Raw genomic sequence first — 22900 nt, forward strand, 5'->3', positions numbered from 1 at the left:
TGGTAATGTTCATTAGGTTGTAAAACCTTACCATCAAAAGTATTCTAGTTGCTGCAAACACTTGGCACAGGGGCTAACTTTCATTCAACTCCCATTAGCTAAAAGACATGTATGCAGTAACTTCTTGTAAACCACTCTATAATGTGTAATTCATGATGCTGAATCAATGGCAATATTTACTATGTTGTAGAACCTTACCATTAAAAGTTACTGCAAGCCGCATCAAAAAGTATTCTACTTGCTCTTGATCGTATAATACACAATTTCATGAGTAATCCTAAAAAAAGCAGTTGATGCTGAAATGCAGTGAGTCGCGGAATACAACGAGGTTTCGACCACCGACAAGGACAAAGTATTTGCGCATGACCATTGCCAAGAAGAAAGAAAACAGTTGCATCCCCATGTCATTCAAAGTATCTTCAAATCTTCACAATTACAATTCTGCTAGGAAATGTAACTGGATATAGATCAGCTAGCGAAATGGGCAGAGGAATGGCAGATGGAGTTTAATCCAAACTAGAGTGAAGTATTGCACTTTGGGAGGTGGATATAAGGATATTGGATATACATTGGATATACAGAGGGATCTTGGGGTCCAAGTCCATAACTCCCTGAAAGTGACAACATGAATAGAGTGGTAAAGAATACATATGGTATGCTTGCTTTCATTGAGTATGTCAGGAAGTCATGAGACAGCTTTATAGGGCTTTGGTTAAGACATCTTTGGAGAATTGCATGCAGTTTATGTCACCCCATTAAAGGAAGGATGTGGAGGCTTTAGACAGGGTGAAGAGGAGATTTACCAGAATGATACCTGGATTAGTGGTATTAGCTACAGGGAGAGGTTGGAGAAACTTGGATTGTTTTCACTGGAATGCTGGAGGTTGTGGGGGACCTGATGTCAGTATATAAAATGATGAAAGGCATATAAAGGGTCGATAGTCAGATCTCAATTCCTAGGATGGAAATATCAAATACTAGAGGCCATACCTTTAATGTGAAAGGGCAATTTTTAAAGGCGATGTGCAGAGCAAGTTTTTTTTTCAGCAGGTGATGAGTGCCTTGAACATGCTGCCAGGGGTTGTGGTGGAGGCAGATTATGATAGTGGCACTGAAGAGATTTTTTTTGGATAAGCACAGGGAATGGAGATATTTGGATTATGTGCAGGCAGATAAGAGTTGGTCTAGGCATCATGTCTGTTACAGACATTGTAGGCCGAAGGGCATGTTCCTGTACTGTACTGCTCTAAATACTCAAGGGTGTTATATCTGTATCCTGCATTGAAAACAAGTGCTGGTTTATTGTCCATTTGTCCTGAATTCTATTCAGTTTTATAAGATTCCCCCAGATATTTGACAAAACCTTTGCTCAGTCACTCATTCTTTACCACTCTCAGACCGCAGGCTTAAATGCAGCTCAGATCTGTTTATAGAAACACGCTGCTCAAAAGTGAGGCAACAACTATCTAGTTTATGTATTTGATACAACATTGCTGACAAAAACCAACTCTTGACTTGGTTTATTGCCCCCAAAAATGGATACTTATTTTCTGGCATTTGCAGCAGGGTCTCCTCCTACACTTCTCTATTAGATTTTCGTGCATGTTTAATAACTTAAAACAAAGAAAAATATAGAACTAATGACATTTTAATCAATCTTTAAACAACGCCTCCATCCTGTTAAGTGTAAACCAACACAAAATCACCATGACATAAGGCTTTTTTTTAATGGAAACAAGCCATTCTGGCGTCATGCGCCGGATAACGTATTTTTCATGAATTTCCTTGATTCTCTTACTTGGTCTAGCTCAGAAATATCTTCCAATGGAAAATATTGGAAGATCAGTGGTAGCAACATCAAGAAAGGCTGAGAGGGATTATGGGCCAAATGTAGGCAGGTGGGACTAGTGTAGATGGGGCATCTTGGTCGTGTGGACAAGTTGGGCCAAAGGGCCGGTTTCCATGTTGTATGACTCTATGACTCTCTAACATAATTTGTTAGCAACGCAGATTATCTTTACGGTGGAGACCACAACCAAGTGATCCAAGCTATGCTTCCTAATGGTAAAAGTGCGACCCATTATCTGAACTTTTTTTATTCACTCGTGGTTGATATCATCTGGGTTTCAGCAACTTTTAAATGCAATATTGCAAAAAAATTGCAGTGTGCTTGAACTGAAAGTTTAAAAATAATTTCTAAACAACTGTTTTCTGAGTTCATATAGAAATATTGAACAAAAATAGAACTTAGTATCAGGATACTAAAACTACAGATAACATCAGAGACCTTATCAGCTGCATTGGAAAGTGGAAAGAAGGCTAAGGAAACACTGCAAAGAAAGCATGCCATAAGAAAGATAGCCTGGCCTCTGTGCCGCATGAGAATTCACGTACCACAGGAGATACAGTAGGAAGTTGTACAGCATGAAAGCACAGATGAGGGTGTGAAGTAAAGGCTTATTGGAAAGGATGTATAGAAGACAATTGGAAGGGCTCATAGTACGTAATTGGTTGACTTTGGGAGAGGCTGACTAATCCTGCCTGTAAATATGTCCCTGAGCTATCACTTTCACTGATTTTCCCAGATGAACATGTGAAAATAGGAAGAGCAGCAGGCCTCTGGGGTACAGGACATCACCCTTGGCGAGAAGCTCTTAAGCACCCCTGTTTTAATTGACCACCTCTATTCTTGTAATTACAATTCCTTGTGGGAGATTCTCCCACTGATGGAAACATTTGACATCCTTCTTCTCGTATTCACTCAGGACCCGAGATATGTCAACATGATCACTCATCATTCATGTTAATACAGAAGAATTTAGATCTAATTTCTTTAGCTGTTCATGGTAGGAATGGTGCCCCATAGCTCCATTTCCTCAGTAGTCATCACCCGCTCTTCACTTCTCTATTGATTGACATTATAATCCATGATTCAAATCAAACAACTGCCTTAAGTAATGCAATTATAGTTGGCAGTTATTGTTTGCAGTATTGTGGGATTCCTGGAGATTACCCAAGAGAGAGTCTACGATGGTAGATCCCTGCAGAAGACTTGCCATTCATAAAATACCATAGAGTGCAAACACCAGCATGCTAAAATCTGACTGTTCTTTGCAAATCAAATTTCCTTAGTTTGCACAAGGAAAGAACTCAGGTGAAGTTGCCCCTAGTCAGCCATTAACAGATAGCAGATTGTACAATATTATCCTCTTTCACATGAATGGCAATGTGCCACAGTTTGCTTTCACTTTAGGGACATGCAGATGAGCTCTGTGGCCACCTCTGGCAATAGGAACTAATCACAGTGACTGAGTTTCTTCTCCGTAATTATGAATTGAATTGATGGAGTTCCTAACCCAGTGACACCATCTGCAAAGTAATCACGAGAAGGAAAGCTGAAAGTCAATTGTCATTTAAAAGGATGATTTTGCCTCATTGATTTGTGGAGCTTTCCCTGAAAATTGCATTCTTGAGACGCCAAATTGAACATCATAAAAAGCTCAAACGCAAACACCTCCACCGCTAATTTTGCTCAATACTCCGTGTCGTATTTGACCTAAGTGCTTTTCTATCAATAAATGAACGGGGTAGAACAGAAGGCATAATGTCACACCAAGGGAACAGAAGCTCACACTGTACAATGAGCAAAGCATGGACAAGCACTGGTTTACACTCAAGTTGTTAAAATGTGCTCAATTCATTAGATGACAAAAGCCGTGTGTGCTCCTGCTGGAAGTGTTTCCTCCTATGAGAGGGCCATGACCATATTCTAGAAAGGCTCCATAAACCAGGGAAGAGTATGATTAACTTTTAGCAATCAAAGGATCATCTCACATATCCTTAATAAAACTCAATGGCCTTCACCCTAGAAAGTGCATGCAGTTGATAAACATTGAACTCTCTCCCTCTAAAATGCAATTGAGGCTGGAGATCAAGAGAACATTTCAAAGAATGATCTGAAAGAATTATATTAGGCAAGGATATTAAGAACTGTGCAGCATGTAAACCTGATAATAAGATAAAAGTCACCTGTTCTTGGGATCTCCAAGCAGCATAGTGGCATAGGGTGTAAAAACTTGAACAGACAGTGCCACAGCATGGCAGAATGCTAATTCTGTTCACCGTGTGCTACTGATATCAGACTTGTCATTGTGCAGAGTTGCCGAGTAGCCACAAGCCACTTCATTGCAGCATTCAGAGGGAATTTTAGATCAAGAGATGCTTTTCTTTGATAAAGGATCTCCTCGCAAAACATTAATCTACCTTTTCTCTTTCCAGAGGACATACGTGTTGTAAAATTTATACAGTGCATTTTCGCTTTAAAGATCATTAGCTAAGAAAGTCTTGGAGTTACAGAGTAGCTTTCAAAGATGTCTCAGAATAATTGCCATTGTGCAAAGGCTCCCGTGACGATGAAATGGGACATAGAAAGGAAAGACTGTAGTATTAGACAGTTGTCAGCAGCAGCAAATAAATAACTTACAGGATATCCATGTTAGAGATAGAGCCCAATATTCTGGTGTTGGTTTATTATTGTCATGTGTAGCAAGATACAAGGAAAAGCTTTTGTTTGCATGCTATCCAGACAAATCAAACCATTACATACGAGTACAATCAAGCCATAGATAGTGCAATGCGATAAATACCAGAGTAAAGAATATATTACACTGTTATACAATTACAGACAAAACGTCCAAGATTCACAACAAGGTAGGTTGTAAGATTGGGACTACACCCTAGTTAGTTCATTGGAGGATTGTTCAGCCGCCTGTTAACAGCGGGAAAGGTCCTTGATTATGTTATCTGCTTTCCCAAGGCAGCCTGAAGTGTAGATGGAGTCGATGGTTGAGAGGTTGGTCTGTGTGATATATTGGGCTACAACCACAATTTCTTGTGGTCTTGGGCAAAGCTGTTCCTAAATTAAACTGTAATGCAACAGTTGATAGTGCGCTATCAACACACTAATACACTTGTGTGCTTTCTACCGTGCATCTGTAGATGTTGGTAAGAGTCGTTGGAGACATGCTGAACTTCGTAATGGGCCTGTCCCACTTAGGCAATTTTTTCGGCGACTGTCATAGTCGTAGCAGGCCGTTGAAAAACTGGAGACTGGACCCCCCTACGACAATGTCTTCAACAACCTATCACCTAGTCGATGTCAAGCTACGGCAAGCTACCGACAACCGGCGACCCATTAGGACGTCCACCTACGACCAAACCTACGATAACCTACGTCCACACGCGACAAGGTAAGAAAATTCAGTAACCAGTACCCGTCGCCGGTTGACGTAGGTAGTTGCCAATGTAATTCACCAAAGTCAGCACCGGCGACAACCTACATCACCTGCCGACAACCTACGTCATCATGGCGACAACCTACGACAGCACCTACGTCAGGAGAAGACAAGCTATGATCATTGGCGTCAATCCCACTGTCGCCGAAAAGTTTTGAACATTTCAAAATCCAGTGGCGACCAGAAAAATGCTAGAACTCTTTGGGCGACTTGAGGAGACTACTCATGACCATACCGGCGTCACCCCGCGACCATGTGGCGACAGCCTAGTTGCCTGTAGTCGCCTAAAAAATCCCCTCAGTGGGACTGGGGATTTGGTCTCCTGAGGAAGTAGAGGTGTTATAATAGGCTTACGGACTTGAAGCTCCCCATTGTTAGTACTTCTGCACCTTTGTTTGCGGCATGTACTCCACCATGGTTCCCAAAGTCAATAATGAGCCCCTTCGTCTTGTTGACATTGAGGGAGGGCTTTTTAATCTCAACACCATTTTACTAAGCTCTCTATCTCCTTTCTGTACTCTGTCTTGTCATTACTTAAGATACTGCGCGCTATGGCAGTGTCATCTGAAAACTTGTAAATTGAGTTCGAATAGAATTTGATTGCACAGTCTTGAGTGTATGGGAAATATTTTAAGGGGCTGGGAATATGTTCAGGATGCAGAACTAAATTAAGATCCAAACAAATTGTGTTGTACAATTTTGTATAGTTCATTTTAGTTCCATTTTAATCTCAGTTTATTGAATTACTCTCTCCTGTATACGCATGAACAAATATATTGATCCCCATGATATACAGGTAATATTATTGATAGCTTTAAAGCCTAACTCTCATGAATGTAATGGGTCTGAGACAGAACTGCAAAATGCTTATCATGGGAATGAAAAAATTGCTTGAATTTAAAAAATATCCTCCTGCCATCGTAATATTGGAAGATGTCTATCAGTAATCCCACATTAAATTTATCAGTTACTTTTTACTCTATTGTCTATGCTAATAACCCAGGCAAATAATTTAATCCTACGAGGTACAATTTTTCTACCAAACGTTTATTCACGGAATCATAGAATTGTTATGATACAGCAGTCTATCGAGTCTGTGCTGATTTATGCTCAACCAATCTGATTAGTTCCACTGACATGCTCTTTCCCAGTAGCCTATAAATTATTCTCTCAGAAGTGCCTATCCAATTCCCTTTTGAAAACCCGGATCGATTCCATACAATGAGAATGTTCATTTCTCATAACAAATTGCTTGCCTTAGACTTAGACAGTCAATGATATCTTGTGTGAAATGTGAAAAGCATTACCAACAGAATGATCACACCTTTACCTGCATTTGACGGCCTCTATCTTGGTGGAGGAGACAAAGATAAGAGGAATTTTACTTGAATAAGAGATTTGAGGAAACAAATTCCAGAGCTTAGAGCTGAAGGCCTTGCCAGAGTGGAGTGATTACATTTAGGAGTGTGCAAGAAACCAAAACTGTAGTATTCCAGAGATCCCACAGAGGTTTAAAGGGGTTGCAGGGACAGGGTGGAAAGGACAGGGATTGGGATCTTTACAAACTTAAAAAAACAAGGATGCGGATTTTAAAATTGGAATATAGATCAGTGTAATAGGTGAGGCAAGATTATGATGAAGTTAAGAAATTAGTGGCAGATTAGAATCAGCACACATTGACAAAGTGCTTAAACATTGGAATAGTCTCATCTAGGAGGTTACAATGGGATCAGCTGAGTTGACATCCCAATGTTACAGTGGGGGAATTCACAGTTTTAGTTAGCGAACTGTATTGTCTGTGGTTAAAATGTTCAGCTCTGCGTAAAATACAATAGCAAAGTTATGACCAATCTGGGTCAGCTTCAGAAATCTTTCTGGGATAAAAGTGGAGGCATGGGTGCTGGTTTTGTGATAAGGACAAGAGAATGACTGCAGGCATCCCCATATTCACTTGTAGGAAATTCCTATCTATCCAATATTAGTTAACAGATAAATAATGTGACAAACCTGAGACCATGGAGTGGTCCAAAGAGAGAGGTTAATCAGTGATCAAGTATAAAATCTTAATAATCTTTGATTGAAAGAATTGAGGTTTGGAGGATTACAAAGTAGAAGGTGCCCAGGGTAGAAACCTTTGTTGTTTATTCTATGGGCATGATTCAATAAATAAAAACAGAACCTAGTCAGAGGCTCATCTAGGAGAGCCGCTGCCTCATAGTGTTGGAGACCCAGTTTCAATTTGACTTTAGGTGCTGTGTGGAACTTGCACATTCTCACTGTGACCAAGCTGGTGTCCTTGGGGCTTTCTCACTTCCTTCCACATCCCAAAGCGATGCGGATGGGTGGGGCTTAATTGTAAATTGCCCCTAATGTGTTGGTGAGTGGTACAATCTGGGAGAGTTGATGACAATAGACTATAGACAATAGGTGCAGGAGTAGGCCATTCGGCCCTTCGAGCCAGCACCGCCATTCACTGTGATCGTGCCTGATCATCCACATTCAGTACCACGTTCCTGCCATCTCACCATATCCTCTGACTCCGCTATCTTTAAGAGCTCTATCTAACTCTCTCTTGAAAGCATCCAGAGAATAGGCCTCCATTACCTTCTGAGGTAGAAAATTCCACAGATTCACAACTTTCTGGGTAAAAAAAGTTTTTCCTCATCTCCGTTCTAAATGGTCTACCCCTTATTCTTAAATTGTGGCCCCTGTTTCTGGACTCCCCCAACATCTGGAACATGTTTCCTGCCTCTAGCGTGTCCAATCCCCTAATAATCTTATATGTTTCATTAAGATCCCCTCTCATCCTAAATTCCAGACTATACAAGCACAGTTGCTCCATTCTATCAACATATGACAATCCCGCCATCCCGGGAACAATAGCATCATTAGCAACAATGATGATAATGTATGATTAGTGTAAATGGTTGGCCAATAGTCAGTGTGGACCTGGTGGGCCAGAGGCTCCCCTCCCTATGACTTTATAACCAAGCAAGTTGTTGATTAATTCAAGAGGAGACTCCAGGTGGATGGAGATTTTGTCCCAGTGGAAGGTAGATTAAAAGATGCCTCTGCAGAGATCAGAGAACATTATGTAACATTTGAGGGTGGATATTTAATGTCAATTGTAATGTAATTTAATAATAAGCTTCAGTTATGCATCGATTTTGTGGCTTTCCTGATTATTGTCCATTACAATTTCTGTTGTTGACTACTAAAATGGGATTCTGGATAAAATCTCACCGTACATTCTCAGTCATTGTCAAATACTCTGCCAATTGTCAATGCCCAAGTTGAAAGTGGAATATTGTCAATCTGTTTGAGGTGGTGCAGGGCTCCAGGCCACACATATATCATCGTAGGGTAATGGCTTCAGCAGGAATATTAGTGACATTTGAAAATTCACCAAACTGTATAATAAAGGGAGAAACCCAAATAGGTACTGGTGCATTCTAATTAAATACACTACCCTATTCTTCCCCAGGCTCTTTCATCAATCATATTAAACATGTGCTATCTGGTCATTAGCCATTGGAAACAATTTCCCTTTAATGGCATTATCAAAACCATCCATAACTTTACGTGGCTTTGTCAAACATACTGCATTGCTCCAAGGAAAAAATAAACTAGCTTCTTCAATCCATCCCTGTAACTATAATCCACATTCCTGGAGTCAACTTCATAAGTTGCCTTGCCAACGGTCTGTCTCGCCTTTTACCTTCTTTGTTGTTTTTAGTTTGTTGTAAAATGTATGTTTTAGTGTACTTTTAGTTTTGTGTTATGTCGGGGGGTTGGGGGGGGGGGGGGGAACTTTTTTATCTCTTTCCTCGACGGAGATGCAACTTTTTTTCCGTGTTGTTTCTCCGTCCACACTGCGGCCTAACATCGTGGAGCTGGTGGCCTCTTGTTGGGGACCGACTTTGAGATCTCCAACCATGTGTGCCTGCGGACTTAACATTGTGGAACTTGCGATCCTTATATCAGGGATCGATTCCGGGAGCTCCAACCGTGGCAGCCTGCAGACTTTAACATCATGGAGCTCACGGTCCCTTGGTTAGGGACTGACTTCGGGAGCTTCAAGCCGCAGGAGCTTCGACCGCCCCGATCGTGGGAGCTTCGATCGCCCCCACGTGGGAACTTCTATCGCCCTGATTGCGGATAGTTTGGACTCCCCAGACCGCGGGAGAAAAAGGAGGAAAGAAGATAAGACTTTATTGTCTTCCATCACAGTGAGGAATGTGGAGGAGCTGCTGTGGTGGATGTTAATGTCAAATTTTATGTAGTTATGTGTCTTGTTGCTTTTTTTGGTATGACTATGGCAAATCAAATTCCTCGTTTATGTTGCAAAACATACTTGGCTAATAAATTACGATTATGATTATGATTATTATAATTCTCGTTAAAGGCTCCAAAACCTTCATGATTTTCCAAAAGCATGGGGTTTGGTCTTGAGCAAAATAGTTACTACAGCTGGGGCCAAACAAATGTTTGTAGTGATTAGGCCATGTGCCCCCTGATTCCCATGAACGACTCAATAATTAATGAACATCCACATATATTCCAATCTTCCATTCAATATCCTTTGATTCAAGGAGTCAGAGTCATACAGGGTGGAAACAGGTCTTTCGCCCACTTCCCATTAAGTCTTTCCCCCTTCATTTTAAACCTATGTCTTCTTGTTCTCAATTCCCCTACTCTGGGTAAAAGACTGTGAGTGTATCATTATTCCACTTTCCACTTTGTGCCCAAAAATCTATCAATATTGGTCTTTAATATTCTTATTAGCTGAACATCAAGTGGAGAGCTCTAATAAATCATAATGCAGTGAATTTCCCGTGATCTTAGTTCTCAATTACCAACCCCTCAACCCAATAATATGACTAGTTCTAGCCAGGGAATATCTACCTGCCAAGTTCTGATGAATGTTATGTTTCAGTATGAGCACCACTTATTCTTTGAAACTTCACAGAAAACAAGGAAATTCTATTCCATCCCCATTCAGATGATAGCTCTCTCATCCTAGGATTCAACCCCAGCAAATCTTTCCGACACACTAATCTCAAAGGGTTGACAAAAATTATACTCTAAAAAATATTGTCTGAACAAAGACCATATACTTGCAGCAGGTTGACTCTGAAATAGTGTTGCGGTTCCATTGTAAAGAACGCCAAAATACAATCTGCCTTCTGGGTTAAAATCTATACCATCTATACCATGCAATCTTGATGAGAATTGTGAATACGAACACACAATTTGTGATCAATAGCAATGTTTACTAGCTTCTCTCTCTTCTTTGAGTTTAAAAAAAATCTGCTTTTTCATTCTTTTCCCAAATGGATATTTCCAAGCTACCACACAATATTCCATTTGTCATCTTCTTTCTTACTGGTCGTCCAGTTTGCAAATCCCTTTGTACTCTTTTGTTTTAAACATCGAAACATAGAATATAGGTGCAGGAGGAGGCCATTTGGCCCTTCGAGCCTGCACAGTCATTCATTGTGATCATGGCTGATCATCCACAATCAGTAACCCGTGCCTGCTTTCTACCCATATCCCTTGATTCCACTAGACCCTAGAGTTCTATCCAACTCTCTTTTAAATTCATCCAGTGAATTGGCCTCCACTGCCTTCTGTGACTGAGAATTCCACAAATTCACTACTCTTTGGGTGAAAAATATTTTTCTCATCTCAGTTTTAAATGGCATCCCCTTTATTCTTAGACTGTGGCCCCTGGTTCTGGACTCCCACATCATTGGGTACATTGTTCCTGCATCTAGCTTGTCCAGTTCTTTTACAATTTTATACGTTTCTATAAGATAGCCTCTCATCCTTCTAAATTCCAGTGAATACAAGCCCAGTCTTTCCAATCTTTCCTCATTTGACAGTCACGCCATCCCGGGGATTAACCTATGAACCTACGCTGCACTGCCTCAATACCAAGGATGTCCATCCTCAAATTAGGAGACCAAAACTGGCTTTGTTGCCTTGTTTTCTATTGCTATCAAGAAAATGTATTACACTTGTTCCCTTCAGAGTCATAGGGGTCTACTTAACTCACACGGTCTATTCCATATTTGTTATTGATACTAGATGTAAATGGCTGAGACCTGAGCACTAATCTTTGTTACATTCCCTGTCCATTTCAATAATTTGTGCAGAATACCACCTCTTGGCATCTGGGTATTTGGTGTATTTAATCCATTTGTGGCCATTTTTTCCCATTCACTGCACAGAGCAAGAAAGTCTCAGGGTTAAACAAAATAGTTTAAAAATAAATTTAACGAGCAGGTTATGATATACTATGTTCCTGCAAGTATTCATTTGTTGTAACATGATACAGAATTTTTTTTTCTCTGTAAACTTTTCAATAGCAATCATTTGCTGAAAGGATTAACAGGCCAAAATGTTCCTATGTGGAACGACAATCAGATGATTTGAAGCATATAAATAGTTTTTGAATTATTTATGGAATAGTCATGAATTGTGTCTATCCATTAGACTAATCAAAACGGAATTTCACATCAGAAAGTCATTCTTGTGGAGATGAATACCTCGCTCTCTTCTCAATAGTTTCTGAACAACAACAAAAAATGTACTCATAACTTTTTGAAAAAATATTTTTTCAGAAATGCAATCCTCAAATTGCAACTTGTTTAAGTTCGTAATTTGAATAAATCAGAATAAATTTATTGATGGCGTCTGAGATGACAAGCAATAAATAGAATGTTGTTTTAAAAATCTTCTGATTTTCACCCAGGAACAAGTCTAAATTGTACATTACCCACTTTGTGAAGCAGAACGTCAAGGCAACTCAAAGTGCTTTAACATGAATGCAATCAGTTGGGAATGTCATCACTTTAGAGTCACCAAGTCAGCAATTTGTTAATCCCAGTATCACACAAATTCAATGAGAATAAAAATAAATGGATTAATATTGTCCAAGACAATCAGTGAATCTGCCAACTCTTCTTTTAGTGATACCAGAAGATCTTGTAGGTTAATTTCAAAAGATTGAAAAGGCTTCAAAGATTCGTTGAGCCACACATTGCTGCCTACTTACTGCCCATCGAGTCCTTGCTGACTATTAACAATCCATTTATACTAATCCTACAATAATCCCAATTTATTTTCTTCCCAATTCCTCCCAAATTCGGTCATTCACCTACATGCTAGAAACAATTCACAATAGCCAATTAATCAACCATCATGCATGTCTCTGTCCTGTCGAAGGAAATTGGAGCTCCTGTAGGAAATCCACGTGCAAACATGGTGCAACCCACAGGTTAGAAAGGTCGGATTCAGAATGGGAGGGGGAGTTGAAGTGCTGAGCCACCGGGAGATCAGGTTGGTTATTGCGAACTGATCGCAATAACCAACCTGATCTCCCGGTGGTTCAGCACTTCAGCTCCCCCTCCCATTCCAAATCCGACCTTTCTGTCCTGGGTCTCCTCCATGGCCAGAGTGAGTCCCACCGCAAATTGGAGGAGCAGCACCTCATATGTCGCCTGGATAGTTTTTACACCCCAGCGGTATGAACATTGACTTCTCCAATTTCAGGTAGTCCTTGCTTTCTCCCTCCTTCCCCTCCCCTTCCCAGCTCTCCCACAGCCTCCACCTCTTCCTTTATTTTTCCCGCCCCCACCCCCACCCCACAGCAGGCTGAAGACGGGTCTTGACCCGAAACGTCGCCTATTCCTTCGCTCCATAGATGCTGCCTCACCCGCTGACTTTCTTCAGCATTTTTGTCTACCTTCGATTTTTCCAGCAGCTGCAGTTCTTTCTTAAACAAGTTGGTTACGGCAGATTTCTCTTCTTGAAGAATGAGTGAACTTGATGTGTTTTTATGAAAATTGATGATTTCATGGCTACTGTTACTGGAACTAACTTTACTTTCAGTTTTATTTAATTACTTGCATTTAAATACGATGAAGAAGGTACCGAAAGCTCCTGTTTCCGCGCTGTATCTCTAAACTAAACTGTACAACAAGTAAGCAATATTAAATTCAAAGTGTTGACACAAAAAAAAAATATAATAACATTTGTGTAACATTCTGAAAACCCCCCCAAACATTTTACAGCTATTCCTTGTCCTTTCAGTGTTTGTGCTTTTTTTAAAATTCTATTTTATTTTTTAATATGTTTTATTATTTATTATTATTTATTTATTTTTATTTTTATTTTTATGATACTGCCTGTAAGGGAAATTCATTTCGTTGTCTCTAACTGAGACAATGACAATAAATTTGAATACAATACAATACAATTCATCAATTTGTAACACGGGTGTTTTTGGTGTTTGCAGTAATTGTAGTAGTTATGTGCAATTAGAAACTAATTAGCTTACTCCAGTTCTGATATTTGAGGTCGTTTATATTTCATTACTATTTCCAATGTTTGACAGTGCAACTTTTGCAGCTCGAGCTCTCCCAAGTGATAAAAACTTTGCTTTAGGTGATCATTTAAATTTGACAGTGGTGCTCAATCACAAGAAGCATTCCAGAGATTGAGTTTGCCACTTCCGTGGGATGGCCTGTAACCACCACTCAATTATCAATTGCACTGACTCTCTAAACATTTTTTAAGACGTGAATACGCCCAAGAACTGAACTGGATTTTGCCAAGTGCTCATGAGACTGAGAAGTTGTTATTCCAATTCAGAAGATTAACACATTCATCTGCACTTTGCAATAACGATGCATAACTCTGAAACACCAATGGAAAAAAATATATACATACATATAATCTTAAGACAAAGTGAACAAATGTAAACTATAACAGCAATAACTAAACTTGCGAAATCACTTATACTGCATTACAATTTTTGGCAGTTATTGAACATTTCTTAAAATATGATGCTCAAACATCTCACCGACTTTCTAAATCTAGGGTGCCAAAATTCCTGACTGCAGTAGACATCTACCATACTAACCAGACACCGACCCAGTATTTCCACATTCACTAAGCCCTCCTTCAGCATTAATTTCTTCAATTAGGTTAGGTGCCAACTCTTCTGTGAAGATTTGCACAAGGCAAGGCCTTTGGATGTAATTGCAAAATCAGTTCAAAATGTCGACGTGCTATAACTGCCAGAAGAAACAAGCGACAACACCAGAAAGGAGTTCACAACTTAGAAATGAACTCAGATGGAAATGAACGTGGGTTGTACACCATTTATGCAACCAACCAGCCATAAGCCTACAACCAGCCAAGGGAAGGACTTTCGAACTAAACTATTGATTAATGAACAGTTAATTGATATGTGTATTGACACGGCAGCAGATTGTTCGGTCATGAGCAGAGGCCTGTACGAAACAAAGTTCCCACAGATACCATTGTTTGAGAGTAAGGTCAAGCTGAGAACCTACTCGGGCAAAGTTTTGGAGACATGCGGACAAATGAACTGTAAAGTTCAGCATAATGGTCAGTCAGTAACACTGCCCATCATAGTGGCCAGCTACAGAAATAAACCAACCCAACAACAGGTTCCTCACCTGCAGAACTGTTGATGAAGAGAAGGCTAACAATACACTTAAGTCTAGTTCAACCCAATTTGGCCTTGAGAGTTGAGCAAAAACAGAAGTCAAAAATTCCATTTTGTCTCCCACAAAAAGTAGAGGAACTTCAAGCCAGATGAGCAAGTTTGTTTTCTCACTCCTCCCAACAAGTCCAGTCGATGTTGGGATGTTGGAAAAATAGTGGAAGTGTGTGGAACAAAAAGATATTTAGTTGAGGTTGGAGATAGGATCAAAAGTGTTCATGTTGATCAAATGATTCCAGCCAAATATGAACCAAAAACTGAGCATGAAGTCCTAATCCCTGAGTTTTTATCTGAAAGCGAGTTGGAAGAGACCACTATGATTGAAACACAACGTTCAGTTAGGACAGATAAAGAAACAGATTTCTCTGGTCAAAGTCAGGGTACTAAAACAGAGCCAAACAAGCCTACAATTGAGTCACCACCTAAACCTGTTACACCTGTTACTGTTAGACTATCAGGCAGGATCCGCAAACCAGAGGTCAGGTTAAGTTTGTAAGTTAAATAAATCACTGCACAAGTAAAACAAAAATGTGTAGATATGTAAAATAAATATATTATGTTATCATTTAGAATTTCATGAATATTAGTTTAAATCGAGTATCACAACAACAAAATTGTAACTGAGTACTTAGGTTTAATACTTAAAACAAGGAGAGCAGTGTAATGTATTCATACATATTCATGTGTATGTTAATGAGTTGGTGTTCAATATAAGCAGGGAATGCTGGGTAATAAATCTCTCCCGCGTGATCCAGGCAACCAGTGTGCAAGTTGTTATTCATTCTGCCATCCGGAATATAACATATTCTCTCTATGCAACACCTTCCAGCATTGCGATGAATAGAACTGCTTGTATTACTCCAGATATGTTCTAATTAGATCTTTGCATGATTTCTAACTCCTCATATTTGAGATATGCCAGGATTTCTCTGACTCTTGAAGTAATAATTAAAATGGCTCGACTCAATTTTTTCTGGAACTTCAGTTTCCATCGTTTTGCCTTTGAGAATGTATTTTTTTGTCCAAAATGGATAGCCACATATTCGATGACAGTGAATTTCATTTGTCATGGTTTTGCACATTCCTTTAATGTCTTAACATTTCCATATGATTTAATAAATCTAACTATTCTGCTTATAATACACCCATATATGTGTTAAATGTTTGACGTCAGCAGAGCACTTGGCATGCTATCAATTACAGTACTTGTGCACTGTCCTTATATTCTATATCCTACCACTCACATTACAAATCAATAATTTGCATTCAATTTTATAAGCTTTAAATATTGAAAATAGTTACTTTTGATGATTTTCCCCCCATTATAACATCTATAATTGTATTGTATTGTATTCAAATTTATTGTCATTGTCTCAATTAGAGACAACGAAATGAATTTCCCTTTACAGTCAGTATCATAAAAATAAATAAATAATAAATAATAAAACATATTAAAAATAAAATAGAATTTAAAAAAAGCACAAACACAGAAAGTTGGTGAGGAAGGCACCATAGTCCAGCCAGCCTCCCCTCCGATCTTCCCAGATGTTCACCCGTGGTCGGGGCCTTCCGAGCACCCGCAGTCGCCACCCCGGGTGGCCCGATGCTCAGGCCCTCTCGCCGGGCTGATGGAACGCTGACGCCGAACCCCGACGGTGAAAATCCTCCTCAGCGGCCCGGACCTCCCGATCAGCCGCCTCCCACCGGAGTCCGCAGCTCCCGAGTCCGCAGGCCGAGCCGGGCAGAGTCGCAGGACCCCACGATGTTTGTCAACGCCGCCCACGTTGGGAGCTCCGCGAACCACAGCTCCAGGATGTCGGTGCCGCAGGCCTAGCACTCCGGGCTCCAGACGGCGATCTCCGGTAAGGCATCGCCAGCCCCGCGATGTATCAGCGCTGTCCCGCCGCTGCTGGAGCTCTGGTCGGTCCAGGCAGGAAAGGCCGCGCCAATCCAGTAGGTAGGCCGCTGGGGGGGGGCGAGGACGCGACTCGAATAATAGTCGCGTCCTCTCCAGGAAGTGACTGAAGGACGGTATCCCCCTTACCGTACCCTCTTCCCCCACATTAAAACATAAAAAACCTCATAAAAAACACACTTCAACATAACAAAAAAAACGAAAAAACTAAAAGATACCGGGCTGAAGGTGGAGGCAGCTGGCACCAGCGCCACCGGAAGTACAACGTGATATAATAACCCGATATTATAACATCTAGTCTTGACAGTCTTGCAGCCTGGAATGGCTACCATATCATACTTGTCAGGTTGAATGTGTCCTTATTTTAGTTTTTAATAAACATTGGGTATTTGGGCCACACACACACAAACCTGTTCGTATGCTGTCATTTATTATTCGGTTTTCTTTTTTCTTTCTTCTGGTTTAATTACCTCATGTATTTTAGAATTCCCTTTACCTGCAGTGCCTGAAGCATAATTTCTGACCATTACTCTTCTCTGTTTCCTTTGTTTGCTTTAGAACTATTACTTACACAGCCTTCCCAAAGTAAAGCCTCTCCTGCCTATTTTTATGTCAAATTGCACAAGGATTATTTAACAATGCCCCGAGTTCTATTTTTCAAGCTGAACCCTCAACCCACCATCATGCTGCTGGGAATGTGCAATTTGGAGTTGTCAATCCTGCGTAATTGCCATTTGATTAATGAATCCAATACAACCACAACTCTCTAACCCCCCCCCCCACCCAACCTCCATGCAAACCATATCTTCACTACAACCTTATCATACAAGGTCTGTGAACATCTGCATTGTTTTTATGTTATCTATTTAACTTCTACACAGCTTTCAGGTTGGTCTGCCTTCAACTTGGTTTTATACAAGTTAAGTACTTGAAGAAAATTCATGAAAAATCACCATCTCCTCATTCTCGTAAAACCTTGACAAAAAAAAATGGCCTGTCACCCTAACCATTCCCTTTTCTCTCTTCTACCCTCTTGGAGAAGTTACAGGAGTTTGAAAGCTTGGACTTCCAGTCTTAAGAACACCTTCTTCCATGCTGCCTTCTGACTCCTGAACCAATCACCTCTTTCACATCCCATTCCCGGAGGTGTTGCCATGTGCTCTTTTAACTCTGCCCCAGTCGGGTATTCCATTATCATGTTTCAATATTCTTTTGTACTGATTGGATTTTGCATTACAGTTTTGCACAATGTTGTTGTTTTGCATTTCTCATGGCATTTATTCTTCTATTTTTCATAACTGTACACAAAACCTTATAGCCTTCATGTGAGTAAGGAATTCATGGCAACAACCTAATGTGAATCTGAAAACTTTCCAATATACTTTCTGTTTATGATGTACACTATTTAAGAATAGAAACTTGACCTTTACATTGTTCTTCCGGACAGCCTTATATCCAAACTCACTGAATTTTAAAATGTCTTCCCCTATACAAATTTTAAATTGCTTCTTAATACCACTTCGTCAATGCCTTGAGGCACTTGTCAGGTTTATGTGGCTTTGTATCAACATGTTATTGATCAGGGAATGGTTTCAATCCAGTTAATTGTCTATGTTTGTTTCCACCCAGACATGATTCTCACATCCACATTCACATTGTGTGGCAACATAAGTCCAATATCCTTACCAATATACTGACGGGTGTCAGGGGCTATGGGGAGAAGCAGGAGTATGGGGTTGCGAGGGAGAGATAGATCAGCCATGATCGAATGGCAGAGTGGACTTGATGAGACGAATGGCCTAATTCTGATTCTATTACTTACAGTATGACATAATATTTCAATACTTCACTGCCAAGGTTTTGAACTGATTTTATGTGTCTCTCAATCAAAGACATTTAAACAGCTCAAAATAAATTAAATACTATAAATAATACGATAATTAATTAAACCAATTAAACGCCTTTACATATGGAGGTATTAATTACAAATATCTTCATCAATATTAAGATAGAAATTTTATCCGAACTACCTATCAGCACATATCTTCAATTGAGGGCAATCTGAAAAGAATTGAGGTCACATGACATACACAGCCATTTGTGACGTAAAAACGATGCATCCGTCCCCTCAGCTCAGAGTTCAGCTTTAGCGAGGGAATTGTGCACTGTGGTCTGGTGAGCGACATGAACCAGCCAAATTGCTCATGTGAAGTCCTTTTGGAAAGTGTTGCTTCTAAAGAACGGTCCAGAACCGAAATGTCTCCTCTACATTCCCTCCAGAGTTGCTGCCTGATCTGCTGAGTTACTCCACCACTTTGTGTTTTGTTTATACTGTACATTTTGTGTGCGTTAATATTACGCATTATATAGTTGCTATTGCTAGTAAGAGTTCAACAAACTGAACTAGTTATAGACCGATCTAAAACCTTTTCTGAAATAACATGAAATGGAGGCAGGTTAATTGCAATACAGATGATACTGAAAAACAAAGCAAAGTGTAGCTGTTTCTGGGCCTTAGGTCACATCAATACATAATTCCTAATCCCACAAACAAAGAGTCGAGATGTATTTCTGCAGCTGGGTAATGTGATAATGCTCAAGTGATTGGCAACATCTGTTAAAATAAATAATTGAAGACTTTTGGGCCATCTAAATTAACATATTACAACAGATTCCTTAAAATACTAGTGGATTTGAATTCAGAGGTCTGGACTAATAATCCATCAAACCAGCGTTTATATCACAACACAGCAGTCATGGAATTTTAATTTGGTTAATTACCTGGACTTTAGAAAAACACCATTTTAGTAAAGACAACCACAAAAACTAGCAGATTGGTGTAAAACTTTGGTTCAGATATTTCCATCATGGAACACGTGTCATCCTAACTTGGTCTGGCCAATGTGAGACTCCAGGCCCCCCTTCGTCACTGACTCTCAAATGTTACCTGGAATGCTCTCGGGAGACACCCAGGTTTTTATTTTTATTTCTTTGTTTTATCAGAGAAAGAATAAAACTGGACATCACCTGGCATCAAATTTGCATCTGGTAACAATGCCCTAAGCACAGGTGACTTTGAAAATGCCTTCTCATGAGCGTCACATGAGAGCTCTCCTAAAGATTGTGACAAAACATCTCAGACCTGAATCATTAACTCTATTCATCTTTCTACAGATGCCGCCTACCTGCTGAGTGCTTCCATCATTTGCTATTTTTATTTTTGGTCAGCACACATTTATGAAAGGAAAATCTTGTTTGACAAATCTACTGCCATTTTCTGAGGATGTAACTGGTAGAACAGATAAGCGAGAGACAGTGAATGAGGTATATTTAGATCTTTGATAAAGTTCCACACAAAACGTTAGTGTTCAAAATTGAAGCACATGCTGTTGGGGGAAAATATACTGGCACAGATTGAAAATTGGTTTAAAGGCAACAGAGAGTAGGATTATATAGGGGTTTCTGGAAGTGGCAGAGTATACACATCAGAGTGGTGCAGAGATCAATGCTTATGCACCTGCTATTCCCAACGAATGACAAAATTCTGGATGTTACACAATGTTACACTTGGGAGAGCAATGAGTTGAGACAAGGATGTAAAGAGGTTTCAATGTATTATAACGTTGAATAAGTAGACTGGTGGCTGTCCTATAAAGTTGATACTGTAGTGAGACCAGGCAGGTAGAGCAAAATGTTCTTTATTAGCGAAACAACACTCGCACTGCACGCGTACGTGGTCAGGAATAAACGATCTAAGCTCCTGTCGTCGTGAGGAGCACTAGCTACTGAACATACTGAAAAGCCCGCAAACGAACCCCCGGTCATGTGACAGTCCCGACCAATGACGAGGGTTCTGAATACACAGCTTCACCACTAGTTGCCGCTACAATACATGTGAAGTAAAGAAAAACAGAAAGACAACTATTATTTAAATAGTGATAGATTGGAAGATGCGGATATATAAATTGATCTAGCTTGACTTGCACTCAGGTCACTTAAAGCAAATATGCCAGTGCAACAAGCAGTTATAAAAGCAAACAGCACACGGGCCTTTATTGCAAGTTTTGTGCAACAGTAAGTCATCGCGTTTTATGTCTGCTGCTCTGTTGAAGGCATTGTGAACCTCGTTGGGTGGGGACTTCCAGAACTTAGACCCAGCATTGCCAAAGGAATCTCCTGCAGTGATGATCTGGTGTTGGGTTAATTGACCTTCCACATCGCAACTGTGTTCCATTATTCAAAGTAGGACAACAAATGTTACCTTGGTGTCAAGGCCAGTAATTCTGACCTCACCACTGGAATTCCAGATTTGGACTAAGGCTGTGATGCGGCCTTGTGATGAATGGTCCTGGCGAAAATAAGAATTGGCAATTGGCTCATTTCTTTAACAGCACCAACATTATAAATGCATGCTGAAATAGGTGAGGAAATCCTGCCACTTTCGAGTATGCTTCGAATTTTGGTGGTGCTGAAGTCAGCTGCCATACATTAATGAAAACCGAAATGAATGAATTCAGTACAAAGAAACTTGAAATTCTCCTAGTCTGATAGGAGTCCGTGGGGATGATGCATTTATTTACTGATCCATGTGTGAAGCGAGCTGAATAAATGCCAGTGTGGATGGTTTTGCTCCTTGGAGCTGGAAGATATGAAGCTTGAAAACAAGGTAGTTTCAAAAAAATAAAGATCAGAATTTCCAAAACTCCAGAATGCAGACATCGATGAAGAAGGATTGAATGAATGAAGCAGTATTTAATGGGGTGCACCACTTATAAACTACCCACCCACCTTCCCAAACCGCTCTGGTCACTTCAAGATAGAGTTATAGGGTTATACAATATAGAAACATGCTCGTCAGCCCAACTCGTCCATACAAGTTGCGTAACTGAGCTGGTTTGAGCTGGCCATATCCCTCCAAATTTCGTATTCGGGTGATTCTTCAGTAAGTATCTACTTTTAAGTTTCTGGAAACCCGAAAATAAATTTTTTGCAACTTTGAATGTTGTTTTACATAGATCAACATCTTTACTATGGGAAAAATATGCAGTTTTCGGGGGTGGGGTGGGGGTGGAGGGCATCAAACATCGGCAAAAAAAAAAAAAAAATAGCACTTTATTCATTAGGATTTAATCTTTATGGGGATTATGTTTATTAACAATATAGAAAAAGAAGAAATGGGATATATTTCCAGATGTTCCTAATATACGGCATCAAAGTAGCAGGACACCAAAGTATCAACTACTGATCTGGTGTTGGGACTACAGGATGATCGATTTTCAACATGTTGAGAAATGTCTGCGACCAAAAATTGTTCGCCATGGAGAAAATCGATCATCCTGTAGTCGTATGTGCAGATGTTGTGGGGTCGCCATGTAGTTATACGTAATCGAGGTAGTTTTAGTTAATTACCTTTGCTGAAATTACATTTTCATTGGCTCATTGGGGGAAAAAAACCTTAAGCACGAGTTTTCAGAACCACGGATAAGCGACCAGTAATGTTAAATGCCCGTCGAACTTCACAGCTCTGTATCACTGGCTTATTAAAAGTTGTCTGGCTTCTTAAAAGTGTCTCCACTCCTTCTCCACCCTCTTTTAAAGAACTTACCGTACACTGTGTTAGCCGTCTTAACCTTCCAGTTCATCCCAGTGTGTGTCTGTATCACCTTGGCTTTGCACCGTGTGAATTTCAGACAGCGGTCCCCCCACTTGCCGTGGCCTCCGCCTTTGCGATGTGTTTGTGTGTGTGTGTGTGTGTGTGTGTGTGTGTGTGTGTGTGTGTGTGTGTGTGTGTGTGTGTGTGTGTGTGTGTGTGTGTGTGTGTGTGTGTTTGTGTGTGTGTTTGTGTGTGTGTGTGTGTGTGTGTTTGTGTGTGTGTGTGTGTGTGTGTGTGTGTTCCACTCTGACAGTCGCTGTTCCAGTTCCTGGTTTTTCAGGCAAGTGCCAGCAGTCCGCTGAAAAATCGCCTAAGTGGGACAGGCCCTTAAGTATTCCACCATAAAAGGAATCACGTTTCTCCTCAACGCTCAATTAGCTGCTGCTTGGATTTGCTCAAGTACTCTCCGCAGAAAAAACAAGTTTATATCCAATAGCTAGAATAAAAGCATGGAGTTTACCTCAGTGACTTAGACAAAATGTATTCCTCAATCAAAATTA

General features: G+C 40.2%; 1 protein-coding gene across 2 annotated transcripts in view; it reads right to left on the minus strand.

Annotated features, from left to right (window-relative positions):
• Window positions 1–22900, minus strand: part of exoc4 (exocyst complex component 4) — a 402169-nt gene that overhangs the window by 96304 nt on the left and 282965 nt on the right. The window lies entirely within an intron of this gene.

This window comes from Amblyraja radiata, chromosome 21 (genome assembly GCF_010909765.2).
Source record: "Amblyraja radiata isolate CabotCenter1 chromosome 21, sAmbRad1.1.pri, whole genome shotgun sequence".
In the NCBI taxonomy this organism is placed as follows: Eukaryota; Metazoa; Chordata; class Chondrichthyes; order Rajiformes; family Rajidae; genus Amblyraja; species Amblyraja radiata.